We start from the raw sequence: 15,762 nt of genomic DNA, 5'->3' as shown, positions 1-15,762 counted from the left end.
AATCTCTTTCTCAGATCTCCCTTGAAACTCCTAGTCTGCTTGGCTTTAGGGTTCTATGTATTCAGCTCATTCTAGTCGGTATACCTTTCATAGTCCTTCCTTTGTTACTTTACTATGTGTCAATAGATCCATTTAGATTTCCAGACCAGAGGCTGTACACCCTGGTTTGCCTGAGACAGTCCTGGCTGCTCTCAGTGTCCTTTCTAGTTGACACCCTCTTATCTCTCAAAATCCCGGTTTGGATGATACCCGTTAGCTGGAACATTTTCCTTTCTAGAGGCAGGACTTAAGGGACAATTGACAGAAAGCATTCTGTTTAGTGAGTGATGAGTGATGAAGAGGGTGAGGCCTTTGCCTGAACTTGCGAATTTGGAGGCTGAAAAATGGGAGTGGGGAAGGTTTGAAAGAGAGAGTAGCACACAGAATAGGCCACAGAGTAGATCAAGACCAGACTTCCATTCCACTGACTAAGGGGAGAATGAGCCTCTCCTAACAACGTGGGGCCTGTTTCCCTGTCTGAAATAGTCCAAGAGCAATTAGCTTCTGAAATTTGAACCTCTGATCCAATCTTATTATTTGATTTGGTGAAATATGGTCTCTACAAGTTTGCAAGCAAAATACTTCCCAGAATGATTTGGTGACAATTTAAGCAACTTTTAAAAAAATTTTTCCCCACCTCTACTCAAGGAACCGAGGGATTCTGTCTTTCGGGGGAGGTGCTCATAGGACAATGGACTTCACCTCTCTGTCTCTCTCAACACTCAAAACACAGGGAGCTGCTTAAAGAGCTGGGCACATTGTTCAGTTTGAAAGAACACCCCTGTTTTTTTTGCACCACCCTCACAGTCCAATAAATCATCAAAGGGAGGATGAAATGGTGCAATCACTTTGGAAGACAGTGTGGCAATTTCTTAAAAAGTTAAATATACTCCTCCCTCATGACCCAGCAGCTTGACTCTTAGGTATTTACCTAAGAGAAATGAAACTTTATGTTCATAATAAGGGTTGTATAGGAATACTGACAGCAATGTTATTCAGAATAGCCCCAAACTGGACAAATCCCAAATGTTCCTCCACAGGAGAATTGAGAAACCTATAATAATATAATCATGTAATGGAACAGTAGTTAGCAATTAAAAACAATTACTGATTAAATCAATTGATCACCAAGTCCTATGGATTGTACCCTCCAAAATCTATCTGCTTCCCTCCCCTCACTATCACCATGCTAGTCCAAACTCCCATAATCATCCCTCACTCTGAGGAATGCAACAGTCTTCACCTGGCTTCCCCGCTTCTGCTCGTCCTTCCTCACATCCATTCCCCACACAGCAGCCAGAGTGATCTTCCAAAACATGACTCTGATCTTGGCACCCACTTACTCCGACCCTTCCTCCCCTCCCCCATCTCCAGTGAGTCAAATTCCTTCATGCACTGGGGTCTGGCCAAGGTCGTTCTGCCCACAACACAGCACTCCCCATCTTCTCCTGCTCAACTTACTCCTCATCTCCTCCAGGAAGGGAGGTGGGCTCTGGTCCTGTTTTAGAGCAAGACTCTGTCACCCTTTCTAGTGGCATCCTGTGCTTTCAATCCTCATGATACCATCACAATGATTGTGAAACAGGGTTTAGACTGATTACTTGCTATTTTATTTTTTTTGATATTATTTTCCTATTGTGGCTATAACAAATTACCACAAACTTAGTGGCTTAAAATAACACAAGTTTATTATCTTACATTTCTGGAGGTCAGAAAGCCAAAAAGGGTTTCCCTGGGCTGAAATCAAGGTGTCAGCAGGGCTGCATTCCCTCTGGAAACTTTAGGGGAAAATCCATTTTCTTGCCTTTTCCAGCTGCTAAAGGTCACATACATTCCTTGGCTTGTGGTCCCTTCTCTCTCTCCTGACTCTGCTTTTTATCACATCTCTCTTGACTCTGGTCCTCCTGCCTCTCTCTTATAAGGATGCTGGTGATTACCTTGGGCCTACCTGGATAATCCAAGCTCATTTTTCCTTCTCAAGAACCTTAGCTTAATAAAATCTTCAAAGTCCCTTTGTGCAAGGTAACATATTTACAAGGTCCAACTGTTAGGATGTAGACATTCTGGGGGCCACTCTTTGGCCTATCACATTTGTCTTCTCCCCAAATATTAAGCTCCACTGAAGATAAGGACCACACCTGTCTTGTCCACTGCTGCACTCAGACTGCTAGCAGGTGCCTTGCACATTATAGGTGCTAAATAATACATTTGCTGCGTAAAGTAATAGCATTGGGGCCACTTGCATGCAATTCGCTTAGATTTTATAATTCCATGTTTCAGTTTTATTTCCAAGTTTAAGACTGTAACGTCTTTTGTAGTTCTGTAGCCATTAAGGAAAGAGGGCCCATTCTACCTGGACCTTCTAGCCTCAAGCCAAAATTGTTCTAAAAACCACCTGTTCCACGACTCAGTGATTCACTATTTTTGTCCATAGAGTTTTTCTACATTAAATTATCTTTGCCTAATTATCTAATGCTTGGGACCAAACTCCCTTGAACTCCTTCTACTTTAAAAGTGTTCTCACCTGCCTCATGAATGCCACAATTTGCAGGAATCAGCTGCATCCTCCAGCCCAACAGGCTTCTAAGAGATTTTTGGCCCAACAGTGTAACTCCAAGCCAGAGTTCTTCAAACACTATTTCCAACCTCTACATACTACTTTGTTGGCAATCTACAAATGGAGTACCTGATATCAGTATTCTTTTTAAAAAATTTATTTTATTGAAGTATAGTCGATTTATAAGGTTGTGTTTCTGCTATACAGCAAAGTGATTCAGTTGTACATATATATACACATTCTTTTTCATATTATTTTCCATTGTGGTTTATTATAGGATATTGAATGTAGTTCTCTGTGCTGTACAGTAGGACCTTGTTGTTTTTCCATCCCGTATATACTAGTTTGCATCTATTAACCCCAAACTCCCAATCCATCCTTCCTCTCCCCTCTCTCCCCCTTGGCAACCACAAGTCTGTTCTCTATGTCTGTGAATCTCCTTCTGTTTCACAGATAGGTTCATTTGTGTCATATTTTAGATTCCACATGTAAGTGATATCATATGGTATTTGTCCTTTCTCTGACTTACTTCACTTAGTATGATAATCTCTAGGTCCGTCCATATTGCTGCAGATGGCATTATTTCATTCTTTTTTATGGCTGAGTACTATTCCAGTGTGTCTATATGTTATACATATGCCACAGTTTTTTCATCCATTTATCTGTTGATGGACATTAAGGTTGTTTTCATGTCTTGACTATTGTAACTGGTGCTGCTATGAACACTGGGATGCATGTATCTTTTTGAATTATAGTTTTTTTCAGATGTGTGCCCAGGAGTGGAATAGCTGCATCATATGGCAACTCTATTTTTGTTTTTTGAGGGACCTCTATACTGTTTTCCATAGTGGCTGCACCAATTTACATTCCCACCAACAGTGTAGGCGGGTTCCCTTTTCTCTACATCCTCTCCAGCACTTATTATTTGTGGACTTCGATATCAGTATTCTGAGAGCCGTATGATAGCACAAAAAGTACAATAATTTCAACTCAATTTTAAGAGTATTGTTTTAACCTCTGCCATATTGAGAATCTCCCAGGTCAGGAGAGGGAAAGAAGAGATGAAAGAAAGGTGTGTGTGTGCGTTTAAAGCAGGGACACACTACAACTGCATACTGAACCCATGTCTGTTTTTCTTTCTTTCTTTTTTTTTTTTTGCGGTACGCGGGCCTCTCACTGTTGTGGCCTCTCCCGTTGTGGAGCACAGGCTCTGGACGCACAGGCTCAGAGGCCATGGCTCACGGGCCCAGCCGCTGCGCGGCACGTGGGATCTTCCCAGACCGGGGCACGAACCCATGTCCCCTGCATCGGCAGGCGGACTCCCAACCACTGCGCCACCAGGGAAGCCCCTGAACCCATTTCTAAATGGAAACTTTCGTAGATAAGTGAAATAAGTGAATTCTTTCAATAAACCAAAACAAAAATAGAGAAAATTGTCAGTCAAACCAATTCCTCAATATCATGTCCTCAAGGAAGGAAAAGTTGGTTATCTAACTTCTTTGTTTTTTTGCAGCTGTTTTGATTCTATGTAGGACCAGTCTGATTTGAAAGTATTATTCATCTGGTAAATAACCAAACAGATTTAGGACACTGCAAACCTAATTCCGCTCATGAGCATCTTCTTGTCTTATCTGTTCTGTTTTGAAATCTTGTCTTGGCTTGTTCCACAAGGACCTTATGAAATGTTCCTCCTCCCGCCCCCCCCACCAAAAAAGTGGAGCAGTACAGTCATTAAGCCCATTGTCTCCTCCTAGCCTTGCCTGGACTTAGAGCACAATGCCGGGACGTATGAGGCTGTAGAGCATTATTCACTGCTCACAGAGAGGCCAAGTGAGTCGGGATTAGCCTCAACAATGCACCCTGTTATTTGCTATTTGGCCAGGAGCAGGGTTCTCATCCAATACAACGCTTGTGCACATTCAGCTCATTGCTTGTCCATGTACATCCCCACACACAGGGAGGAGTTTTGCAATCCAAAGTGACAACCATGTGTCCTTGGCTTTGTTCCCACCAGGGACAGGAAGGAGACTGCTCTGCGCTCTGCATTCTATCTCCTTGGCTGCTAACCCTCTAACGCAATGATCTGGGAAAAGGACTCGAGTTTGCTTGTAGTCTTTATATGGACATCTTGTGCTGGTTATTAAGGAATTTTCTTTATGAAAGAGGCACTTTGACTTAACCTCAAGTGGTCACTAAGGTATCCAGGCATCACGACGAGAACTTCACTGGATCAATACTAGAAAATTACTTCAAGAAAAGGGAAATCAAGCTGAAGAGAAATATGGCCAAGAGACTCATATATAACTAGTCCTCTGGTTAGGGATATCAAAGCCTGTGTTGCTGAACATAAGTAGGAAGCTTGAAGAATAGACTTAAATTTTACAAAGGGAAGAAGACTCTTCCATTGAGTGTTAAAAGTATTATAAAATTTCCAAGTCCAGGTCTTGTAAAGTCATTGCCTCCCTTCAGTCTTTACGTGATTTAGATCCCCTTTGGCTGTGAGGGTAGAGTGTGAGGGACTCCTTCTGATTCATAGGAAACCAGTGTAGCTACAAGCACCTGCCTAAGAACTACCTATCATTTTGAGTTCAAATATTTATTCCAGCAGCAGAGACTGACAGAAACTGACAGGCATTTTGAATTTAGTCCTTCATAGAGCAACAGGTAAGCAATGATCACCGGTGTATGAGGAAGCCTCCATATGAGAAATTTACTCAGCCAGGTACCTCCCTGCTGTGACCAGAGGAAAAAGCAGCCCTTCAATTCAATACCTGCATTATTTTCCTATCGCCTCTGTGACAAATTACGGCATTACTGGTTTTAAGCAACACAAACTTAGCATCTTATAATTCTGGAGTTCAGCAGTCCAAAATGGGTCTCACTGGACAAAAATAAAGATTTCAGCAGAGTTACTTTGCTTCTGGAGACTCTAGAGGGAAATATGTTTCCTTCCCTTCTTCAGCTTCTAGAAGTTGCCCTCAATCCTTGGTTCGTGGCCCCTTCCAGCAATCCCACCACTCTGACACCTGCTTCCATTGTCACGGTTCCTTTTCTGACCCTCCTGACTCCCTCTTTCTCTTATAAGGACCCTTGTGATTACATTGGGCACAACCAGATAACCCAGGATCATCTCAAGATCATCATATTTAATCACATGCGCTAAATCCTCTTCGCCATGTAAGGTGATATACTCACAGTTTCAACGACTGAGGCTTGGACATCCCTGGAGGCTATTATGCTGCCAAACACAGTAGCCCTTTCCATTTTCAAGCCAGAAGCTATTGGACATTTCTATACTTAACTCTGGCTCTACTCATCTCAACTGACCCAAAGTATTACTTGTAACTTCCTACTCCTTTACAAGATTGAGAGCGTCTAAGAAAAGCAGATGCTGTATTCTGCTTACTTACTGTTGCATTCTTCGTAGTCCTTAGCACGATGGAAAAAAAGTCAATAAAACGGACTTACTGAAAATTAAAAACTCCTGCCCATTGAAAGACATCACTGAGTGCTTTCCCAGGCAGCTGCCGAAGATGGCGGAGGGGCAGGTCCTGGTGCTCGATGGCCGAGGCCATCTCCTGGGCCTCCAGGCGGCCATCATGGCCAAGCAGGTGCTTCTGGGTTGAAAGGTGGTGGTCGTGCAGCTGCGAGGGCATCAGCATTTATGGAAATTTCTATAGAAACAAGTTGAAGTACCTGGCCTTCCTCCGCAAGCGGATGCGGCCCCTATCACTTCCGAGCCCCCAGCCACATCTTCTGGCGGACAGTGCGAGGCATGCTGCCCCACAGGACCAAGCGAGGCCAGGCCGCTCGGGACCGCCTCAAGGTGTTTGATGGGATCCCGCCACCCTATGACAAGAAACAGCGGATGGTGGTTCCTGCCGCCCTCAAGGTTGTGCATCTGAAGCCTGTGCGGAAGTTTGCCTACCTAGGGCGGCTTCGTGAGGTTGGCTGGAAGTACCAGGCAGTAACAGCCACCCTGGAGGAGAAGAGAAAGGAGAAGGCCAAGATCCACTACCGGAAAAAGAAGCAGCTCCTGAGGCTACGGAAGCAGGCCGAAAAGAACAGAGAGAAGAAAACTGACAAGTTCACAGAGGTCCTCTAGACCCATGGATTCCTAGTCTGAGCACAGTAAAACTGACTGTTTATTCTTAATGCTTGGCCTGGCCTGCCCTTCCTCCATCGCCACCTTAGGATGTGGGGGACCCCCAGGGGCTGCCATCTAGGTGCCACAGGCAGTCTGGGGCTTAGAAGACTGGGTATAGTGAAGCGGCCTTAGTCACTGCTGTTTAAGAAAGGCCATTTTAAAAGAGTAGACAGTTATAAGGGCTGTGCAGGTAGAATTTGCCTGTGATCTATTCATTCATGAGAGTTTTAGGACATGGACAGTTGGAACAACCACTGGTGTTGCAATATTGGCAAAAGTGAGCTGGAAGACCTAATTGGAAGGGACCCCTGCCTCGCTTACAGGGAGTCTGTTTAAGTGTCCCACATGGTCAGTACTATACTCTGCAGCTGTCAGGATGTGAGAGAATGCTTGGGCAGCATGAGTCTGGGGTTCTAAAAGGTGTTTATGGAACGGAAATATGGCCCAAGGGGTCACAGGCATTGCCCTTGTGTCTTCCCTATATTTTGTGATCCAAAACTAATAAATTATTTTTAAAGAAAAAAAAAAAGAAAAAGAAAGACATCATTGAGTAGTGGGGCAAAATTAGATGGGATTTCTGCTTCCAGCAATGTCTAAATAACAGGGACTAGGTTTACCTTCCTTCCTAAAACAACTAAAAAAAATCTGGATAAAATATATGGCACAATAGTTATTAAGATTTGGACAACAAACAATGAAAGACAGTGAACCCTGAGAGATGGGAAATAAATGCAGTGAACCCTACACTTGCCTTGATGTGCCCCCTGGAGGGAGTTTCTGTCTGAAGCGGAGAATGGGATCCCAGGAAGAGTACTTTGATGGAGTCTGTGTGGATAGAGTTTGCAGGGTAGAGAGTTGGAGGATAGAAAAGAGACCTGTAGAGGGTCCTGCTCAAGTCTTCAGCTAAGTACTGATCAGTGCAGGTTTGTGAAGAAACTATCCAGGTCTGGGGAAAGAACTCTCTGAAAAGAATAGAAGAACAGTACCAGGAACTCACACAAAGACAGAAATAGTTCCTATTCCCAGCAGGCAGAGTAGAAAACCTCATAATTCATGTGGCATTGGGTAGAGTTCTCAGAAGGCTTAGCTTCAGTTTTGAGACAAATGTACCTTAGAATAAAGCCTGCTTCAGTACCAGATAACAAAGCGCAAAAGCAAGTTCTGAAAGGATAATACTGTTTGTAAGTAACTCAACTGCATCCCAGAACAAAGCTAAAAAATATTTACAGAAATACTACAATATCCAGCAAACAAAAAGGTAAAATTCTCAATGTCTGACATCCATTCAGCAATGAACAGAATTAACATTCTGAATTAACATTTGGAAGATGTCAAGTATGACCCATAATGAGGATGAAAATCAGTCAATAGAAACTGATCGAAGAAGTATACAGATAATAGAATTAGTAGATAAGACATTAATAGGGTTATTACAACAGTATCCCATAAGTTCAAGAGGCTAGAGGAAAGATTGCACATGAAAACTAGACACATAGAAGACATAAAGTGACCCAAATTATCTTCCAAAGATGAAAATCTGATATAAAAAAATACAGCAGATTAAACACTGGAGAAAAAAAGATTAGTGAACTTGAAGACATACCTATAGAAGCTATCTAAAATAAAACCCAGAAAGAATTTTTTAAAAATTGAAAAACAATAAAGCCAAAACTAACACACCATTGTAAAGCAATTATACTCCAATAAAGATGTTAAAAAAAAAATTGAAAAATAAAATGAGCAGAGCATCACTTGAGGTGGAGGGGAAGCAACTTTAAGCATCAAATATACATGTAATTGGAGTCCCCAGAGCAGAGGAGGGATTTTCAGTTCTGATCTATTTTGAATACATTTGCTATGAATATTCATACATTATGTGGACGTATGCATTAAATTCTCTTGGGTACACACCGAGGAGAGAAATTGCTGGGTCCTAGGGATCAAAAAAGTTTAACTTTTTAAAAAAACTGTCAAATAATTTTCCAAAGTGGTTTTATTATTTTACATTCACTACAGCAATGCATTAAAATTTCAGCTCCTTTGCATCCTTGCCAATGTTTTTACATTATCACTCTTTTTAATTTTATCCATCTTAATGGGCATGTAGTGATATGTCATTGTGGTTTTAATTTGTATTTCCCTGATGACTAATATTGTTGAGCCTCTTTTCATAGGCTTATGGGCCCTTCATATATATTTCTTTATGAAATGTCTGTTGAAAGCTTTTCCCCCTTGTTTTATTGGGGTATTTATCTCCTTATTATCAAGTTGTAAGAGTTATTTTATATATTCTGGGTACAAGTCAAATATGAGTATTGTAAATAGTTTCTCCTCTTCTGTGGCCTTTATCATTTTTATAGTGGTGTCTTTTTAAAAAGCTCTGTTGAGATATAATAGACATACAATAAACTACACATATTTAAAATACACAATTTGATCAGGTTCAAAATACATGTACACCCATGAAACACTGATTCCAATTAAGTTAATGAACATTTCCATCATTGTCAAAAGTCTCCTGGCGCCCCTTTTGAATACTTCTTTACTACTCTTCCATGTCCATCCCCAGGCAATTGAGTATTTACAATACTCAATCTACTTGTGTCACTATAGCTTACTTTGCATTTTCTATAATTTTATATAGATAAAATCATGTGTTACATCTTTTTTTCTAGTTTCTTTCATTAGCATAATTATTGTCAGATGTATCTACATAGTTTGTATAATGATATTTCTTCTCTTTTTATTGCTGAGTAGTAGTCCCTTGCATAAATATAGCACAATTTATGTATTTATTTATCTGATGATGAGCATTTGAATAGTTTCCAGATTTTGACTATTAAAAATAAATCAGGGCTTCCCTGGTGGCGCAGTGGTTGAGAGTCCGTCTGCCGATGCAGGGGACACGGGTTCGTGCCCTGGTCCGGGAAGATCCCACATGCTGTGGAGCGGCTGGGCCCGTGAGCCATGGCCGCTGAGCCTGCACATCCGGAGCCTGTGCTCTGCAACGGGAGAGGCCACAACAGTGAGAGGCCCGCGTACCGCAAAACAAAAACAAAAACAAAAGCAAAAAATAAATAAAAATAAATCAAATGAATATTTGTATAACAATCTTTGCATGCACATATGCTTTCATTTCTCTTTGGTCTAAAATCAATGACCTCAGCATCCATCTTAAGACATAGAAAAATAAAAGCGAATGAAATGTATAATGAGCAGATAAAAAGAAACAGTAAAGATGGGAACAGAAAAATCAATGAAATCAAAAACAGGTAAAAAATTAAGAAAGACAAAATTTGTATTTTCAGAAGGTAATAGAATAGTAAACTTCTAGCAGACTGACAGACTGATTAGGGAAAGAAGACACCAAAAGACACACACACACGTATATGTGTGTGTGTGTGTGTGTATGCCTATATATATATATACACATACACACATATATATATGACTTCACCAAATGAAGAATATCTGCTCTTCCAAAAATAGTGCTAAGAGCATGAAAAGAGAAGAATCAGACTAGGTGAAAATATTTACAAATTGTATATCTGATAAAAGCCTGTATCCAGAATAAAACCAACAATAAAAATAAAAACCAACAACCCAAATTAAACACTGGCTAATATTTGAACAGTCACTTCACCAAAGAAGGTATATGGATGGCAGATAAGAACATGAAAAAGTGGTGAACATCATTAGTCATTGGGGAAATGCAAATCAAAACTACGGCAAGATATAATTCCGTATCTATTAGAATGTCTAAATTTAAAAAGATTGGCCATATCAAGTGTTGGTGAGAATGTGGAAGAAGAGTACCCCTCATAAACTGCTGGTGGGAATGTAAAGTGGTACAACCACTCTGAAAAACAGTTTGTCAGTTTCTCCAAAAGCTAAGTGCACATCTACTAAATGACCCAGCCATCCCACTCCTAAGTATTTTCCAGAACACAAATTTAAATCTGCAAATTTGAATAACCCAAGCTTTGGAGGGAGCTTCAAGTTTGTGGTTTAGTTTCCTTCACAGAAAGTGTTATTCAGATATCCAATGTAGATAAAATACAGTCATTCCGGTCAATGTGAGGTTTCCTGTTGCTGACCGGAAAACCATGTTCAGCCTCTAGGTTGAAATATCATTTTATATCTGTCCTAAGTCACAACATTATTTGAAGAGCATCCTTCATTCATTCAACATTTATTAAACGTCTATTCTGATTAGTAAATATTTTTTCCTCCCTGGTTACATACACTCCTTACCTAAAGCTCTAAACAAAATATTTCTTATTAATTTGATCACTTTTAAACTCCCTTTCATGATATCATTATTTTGTATGTTTATTAACTGTCTATTCCTCATTATCTAAAATCTCTTAATAGCTCAACTACATTTGGAGCATTTTTTTTCCTGGCCTAGTTCAGTTCTTCCGTTATCATCTCTGATTCATACTTCCCAGTGAAAAAAATATTTTAAATTAAATACATCTTCATTTTAGAGTCTTCAAGACAAAATTTCAGCAAGCAGGAGCCTGACTGATATTTCAAACCTGACGACAAATTTGATGCTTGTTTCCTTTGCGTAAACTTCTCTTCAGTCATGCACTGTAGCTGGGTTCACAGATCAGCAGATGTGATATGAGAAACACATTGGGTCAAGCCTCTATCATGAGATCAGGGAAAATCGGCTTTCTCGCCAGTAAAAACGGAGCAACGTGTTTTCAAATCTTGCAGCTCCCAGCAAGCCCTTGTGTTTCCATTTGGTCTGTGAAGCAGTTCAGCTCACGCTCTCGTGATGTTGTGACAGCCTTTGTCTCCGCCCCAGCAGCACAAAGACTAAAGGAAAATGGGATGGGTAGCTGCTTTTCTTGCATTGGAGAAGACAGACATGATTTCACAGAAAAAAAAGATATCTGATCTTTTTAGCCCCCTTTGTTTCCTCTCTCCAAGCTTTGCAGCCCTTTTTATCTGTAAATAAATTTTAAAAAATTGTACATACATTTTCAAAATGTGCCGCATAATACAACTTCATACATTTAGGAAGCTGACAGCTGCCCTCTGAGGTATATAGCCTGACAGCCTAAAATCCAGGAATCAATCATTTAGATATAGCGATGCTATGCTCTTACTCCTGGTATGTACTGCGGCACCCAGGAATCACTTATTTGAGATATGCCACCGGGGCAGGGGGATGTTCTCATAGATCTGCCATGTTACAGCCCAGAATCCAGCAGCCAACCGGGCAAGTCTGTGCTGAATCGGAGCTTCCAGAAACCTGTGAAGAAGGGGGATGACAGTTCTGTTCTTCAACAGACCATTATGAACTAATTAGCATACATGAATTGCAGATTTGAAGCATTAAAGTGATGTACAAATCATTAATTTTTTGTCAAATCCATGTCATCTTTGTGTATGCCTTCCTATTCTAATGTTGCATGACAGTGAAAAGAGGTACAATCCTCTGTATGTAAAGAGGAGAGATTTGGTGTAGATGATATAATGAGATCTATTTAAACACTATGTATTTTCCAGCTTTGAATAAATCTACTTGGAAAAATGCTACACTTGTCCCATTAGGGTTAATTGTGAAAGGATGTTAATATATTCAAAACCCCAGGGGTAGTTCTACATGTTGTCTGAGTGAAACAGGGGATGTAAGACCAACTTCACATCTAAGCTTTCTTTTTAAAAAGTCCTCTTTCTGATGAATAAAAAGCCATAAAATCTTTCTCACCAACTATGTAAAGTGTAACTATTTACAATGGGAACTGAGCTTCTGGGTGTGTGAGGGCTCCAACACAGCAGACCTATTCTCGTTAACCCAATGCCAAACTTAATTTATAAAGATGTATAATGCAATGCAATGGAAAACAACATCAAAGCTGAGTTTCACACTGGAAAAGGCTTCTAAATATTAATGTGTGTTTTTAAAAAATTTTCTCTGTGTATTTAATTACTAAAGCTATTTGTGCTTAAACAAATGCTTCGTGTTTCATTTGAATTTCTTTTTTTCTTATTACAGCAGAGTCAATGCTTAATTTGTTAGTACTGTAATAGTCGTCATGGTAACAGACTCTAATATTATATATAAATATGTATGTGGTGTATATATGTGCATATTACAAATATATAGTATGGATGATCATGACTTGATACCAAAAGCGTATTTCAGAAGACGTAGCTCTCGAGGAAAACCTTAATTAAAAATGGAGTTATACTTTATGAGCCTAAAGATATCGTCACAAACTCAAGTCTTTTTACTTGGGAAAAATGCAAGTTCTGAGGAAGGGGGAGCTGTTTTCTCTCTTCTTGTGGGTTCTCTTCTCCCTGAAAGCAGAGTCAATCCATGCCTGGGGTTATACTCTACAGACTTTCTTCTCCCCACTCCCTTCCCCACCAACTTTTTTTTTAACCTCAAAAAGTCTACCTAAAATGAAAACCAGGACCAAACCCTAGGGGCAGATCCTTTTCCAAAAACCATTCTTATTATAACGAGAAGACAGAGGGATGCATTGAGAAAGGAGTAGTAGAGGGTGAGATGATTTGTTCCATTTGTATTGGTAAGGGAGGGGACTTAATAATAATGAAAAATACACACATATGTACCACTTGAATTAGACATTTCACACAACTCTCAGTAAATGTTTAAGATGAATTTGTATAGTCTTCATTTTAGAGATGAGAAAGCTGAGGCTCAGGGTGGAGGAGTAAAAATTGTCATGAAGGTTAGATTTGCTAAAGCCTATACTCTGTACAATGTCACCTTACTACCCTGAGGCCTTCGTTCTTTTTTGAATTTTATTTTATTTATTTTTTTTATACAGCAGGTTCTTATTAGTTATCCATTTTATACATATTAGTGCATATATGTCAATCCCAATCTCCCAGTTCATCACACCACCACCTCCACCGCCACATTTCCCCCTTGGTGTCCATACGTTTGTTCTCTACACCTGTGTCTTTATTTCTGCCCTGAACACCGACCGGTTCATCTGTACCATTTTTCTAGGTTCCACATATATGCGTTAATATACGATATTTGTTTTTCTCTTTCTGACTTACTTCACTCTGTATGACAGTCTCTAGATCCACCCATGTCTCTATAAATGACCCAATTTTGATCAAGGGATCAATCCAAGAAGAGGATATAACAATTGTAAATATTTATGCACCCAACATAGGAGCACCTCAATACATAGGCAAATGCTAACAGCCATAAAAAGGGAAATCGACAGTAACACAATCATAGTAGGGCATTTTAGCACCCTACTTTCACCCATGAACAGATCATCCAAAATGAAAATAAATAAGGAAACACAAGCTTTAAATGATACATTAAACAAGATGGACTTAATTGATATTTATAGGACATTCCATCCAAAAACAACAGAATACACATTTTTCTCAAGTGCTCATGGGACATTCTCCAGGATAGATCATATCTTGGGTCACAAATCAAGTCTTGGTAAATTTTGGAAAATTGAAATCGTATCAAGTATCTTTTCTGACCACAACAGTATGAGACTAGATATCAATTACAGGAAAAAATCTGTAAAAAAATACAAACACACGGAAGCTAAACAATACACTACTTAATAACCAAGAGATCACTGAAGAAATCAGAGAGGAAATCAAAATATACCTAAAAACAAATGACAATGAAAACACGACCACCCAGAACTTATGGGATGAAGCAAAAACAGTTCTAAGAGGGAAGTTTATAGCAATACAATCCTACTTCAAGAATCAAGAAACATCTCAAATAAACAACTTAACTTTACACCTAAAGCAATTAGAGAAAGAAGTACAAAAAAACCCAAAGTTAGCGTAAGGAAAGAAATCATAAAGATCAGATCAGTAATAAATGAAAAAGAAATGAAGGAAATGATAGAAAAGATCAATAAATCTAAACGCTGGTTCTTTGAGAAGATAAAGAAAATTGATAAACCTTTAGCCAGACTGATCAAGAAAAAAAGAAGACTCAAATCAATAGAATTAGAAATGAAAAAGGAGAAGTAAAAACTGACACTGCAGAAATACAAAGGATCATGAGAGATTACTACAAGCAACTCTATGCCAATAAAATGGACAACCTGGAAGAAATGGACAAATTCTTAGAAAAGCACAACTTCTGAGACTGAATCAGGAAGAAATAGAAAATATAAACAGACCAATCACAAGCACTGAAATTGAGACTGTGATTAAAAATCTTCCAACAAACAAAAGCCCAGGACCAGAGGATTCACAGGCAAATTCAATCAAACATTTAGAGAAGGGCTAACACCGATCCTTCTCAAACTCTTTCAAAATATAGCAGAGGGAGGAATACTCCCAAACTCATTCTACGAGGCCACCATCACCCTGATACCAAAACCAGAAAAAGATGTCACAAAGAAAGAAAACTACAGGCCAATATCACTGATGAACATAGATGCAAAAATCCTCAACAAAATACTAGTAAACACAAGCCAACAGCACATTAAAAGGATCATACACCATGATCAAGTGGGGTTTATTCCAAGAATGCAAGGATTCTTCAATATACGCAAACCAATCAACGTGATACACCATGTTAACAAATTAAAGGAGAAAAACCACATGATCACCTCAATAGATGCAGAAAAAGCTTTTGACAAAATTCAACACCCATTTATGATAAAAACCCTCCAGAAAGTAGGCATAGAGGGAACTTACCTTAACATAATAAAGACCATATGTGACAAACCCACAGCAAACACCGTTGAGTTATTTGTAGTGAGGTGGATGGACTTAGAGACTGTTATACAGAGTGTAGTAAGTCAGAAAGAGAAAAATAAATACTGTATGCTAACACATATATATGGAATCTAAAAAAACAAAAACACAGAGGTTCTGAAGAACCTAGGGGCAGGACAGGAATAAAGATGCAGACATAGAGAATTGACTGAGGACACAGGGAGGGGGAAGGGTAAGCTGGGACGAAGTGAGAGAGTGGCATGGACACATATACACTACCGAATGTAAAACAGATAGCTAGCGGGAAGCAGCC

General features: G+C 39.6%; 1 pseudogene across 1 annotated transcript; it reads left to right on the top strand.

The window, feature by feature from the left end:
- Positions 1 to 6,129: 6,129 nt before the first annotated feature.
- On the top strand, positions 6,130 to 6,733 carry LOC307187553 (large ribosomal subunit protein uL13-like; annotated as a pseudogene). The gene has a single exon. The product of its transcript is annotated as a large ribosomal subunit protein uL13-like (transcript).
- The last annotated feature ends 9,029 nt before the right edge of the window (positions 6,734 to 15,762 follow it).

The sequence above is a fragment of the Stenella coeruleoalba genome, assembly GCF_951394435.1.
Source record: "Stenella coeruleoalba genome assembly, chromosome: 6".
Classification (NCBI taxonomy): Eukaryota; Metazoa; Chordata; class Mammalia; order Artiodactyla; family Delphinidae; genus Stenella; species Stenella coeruleoalba.
This window is presented reverse-complemented; position numbering and strand designations above follow the sequence as displayed.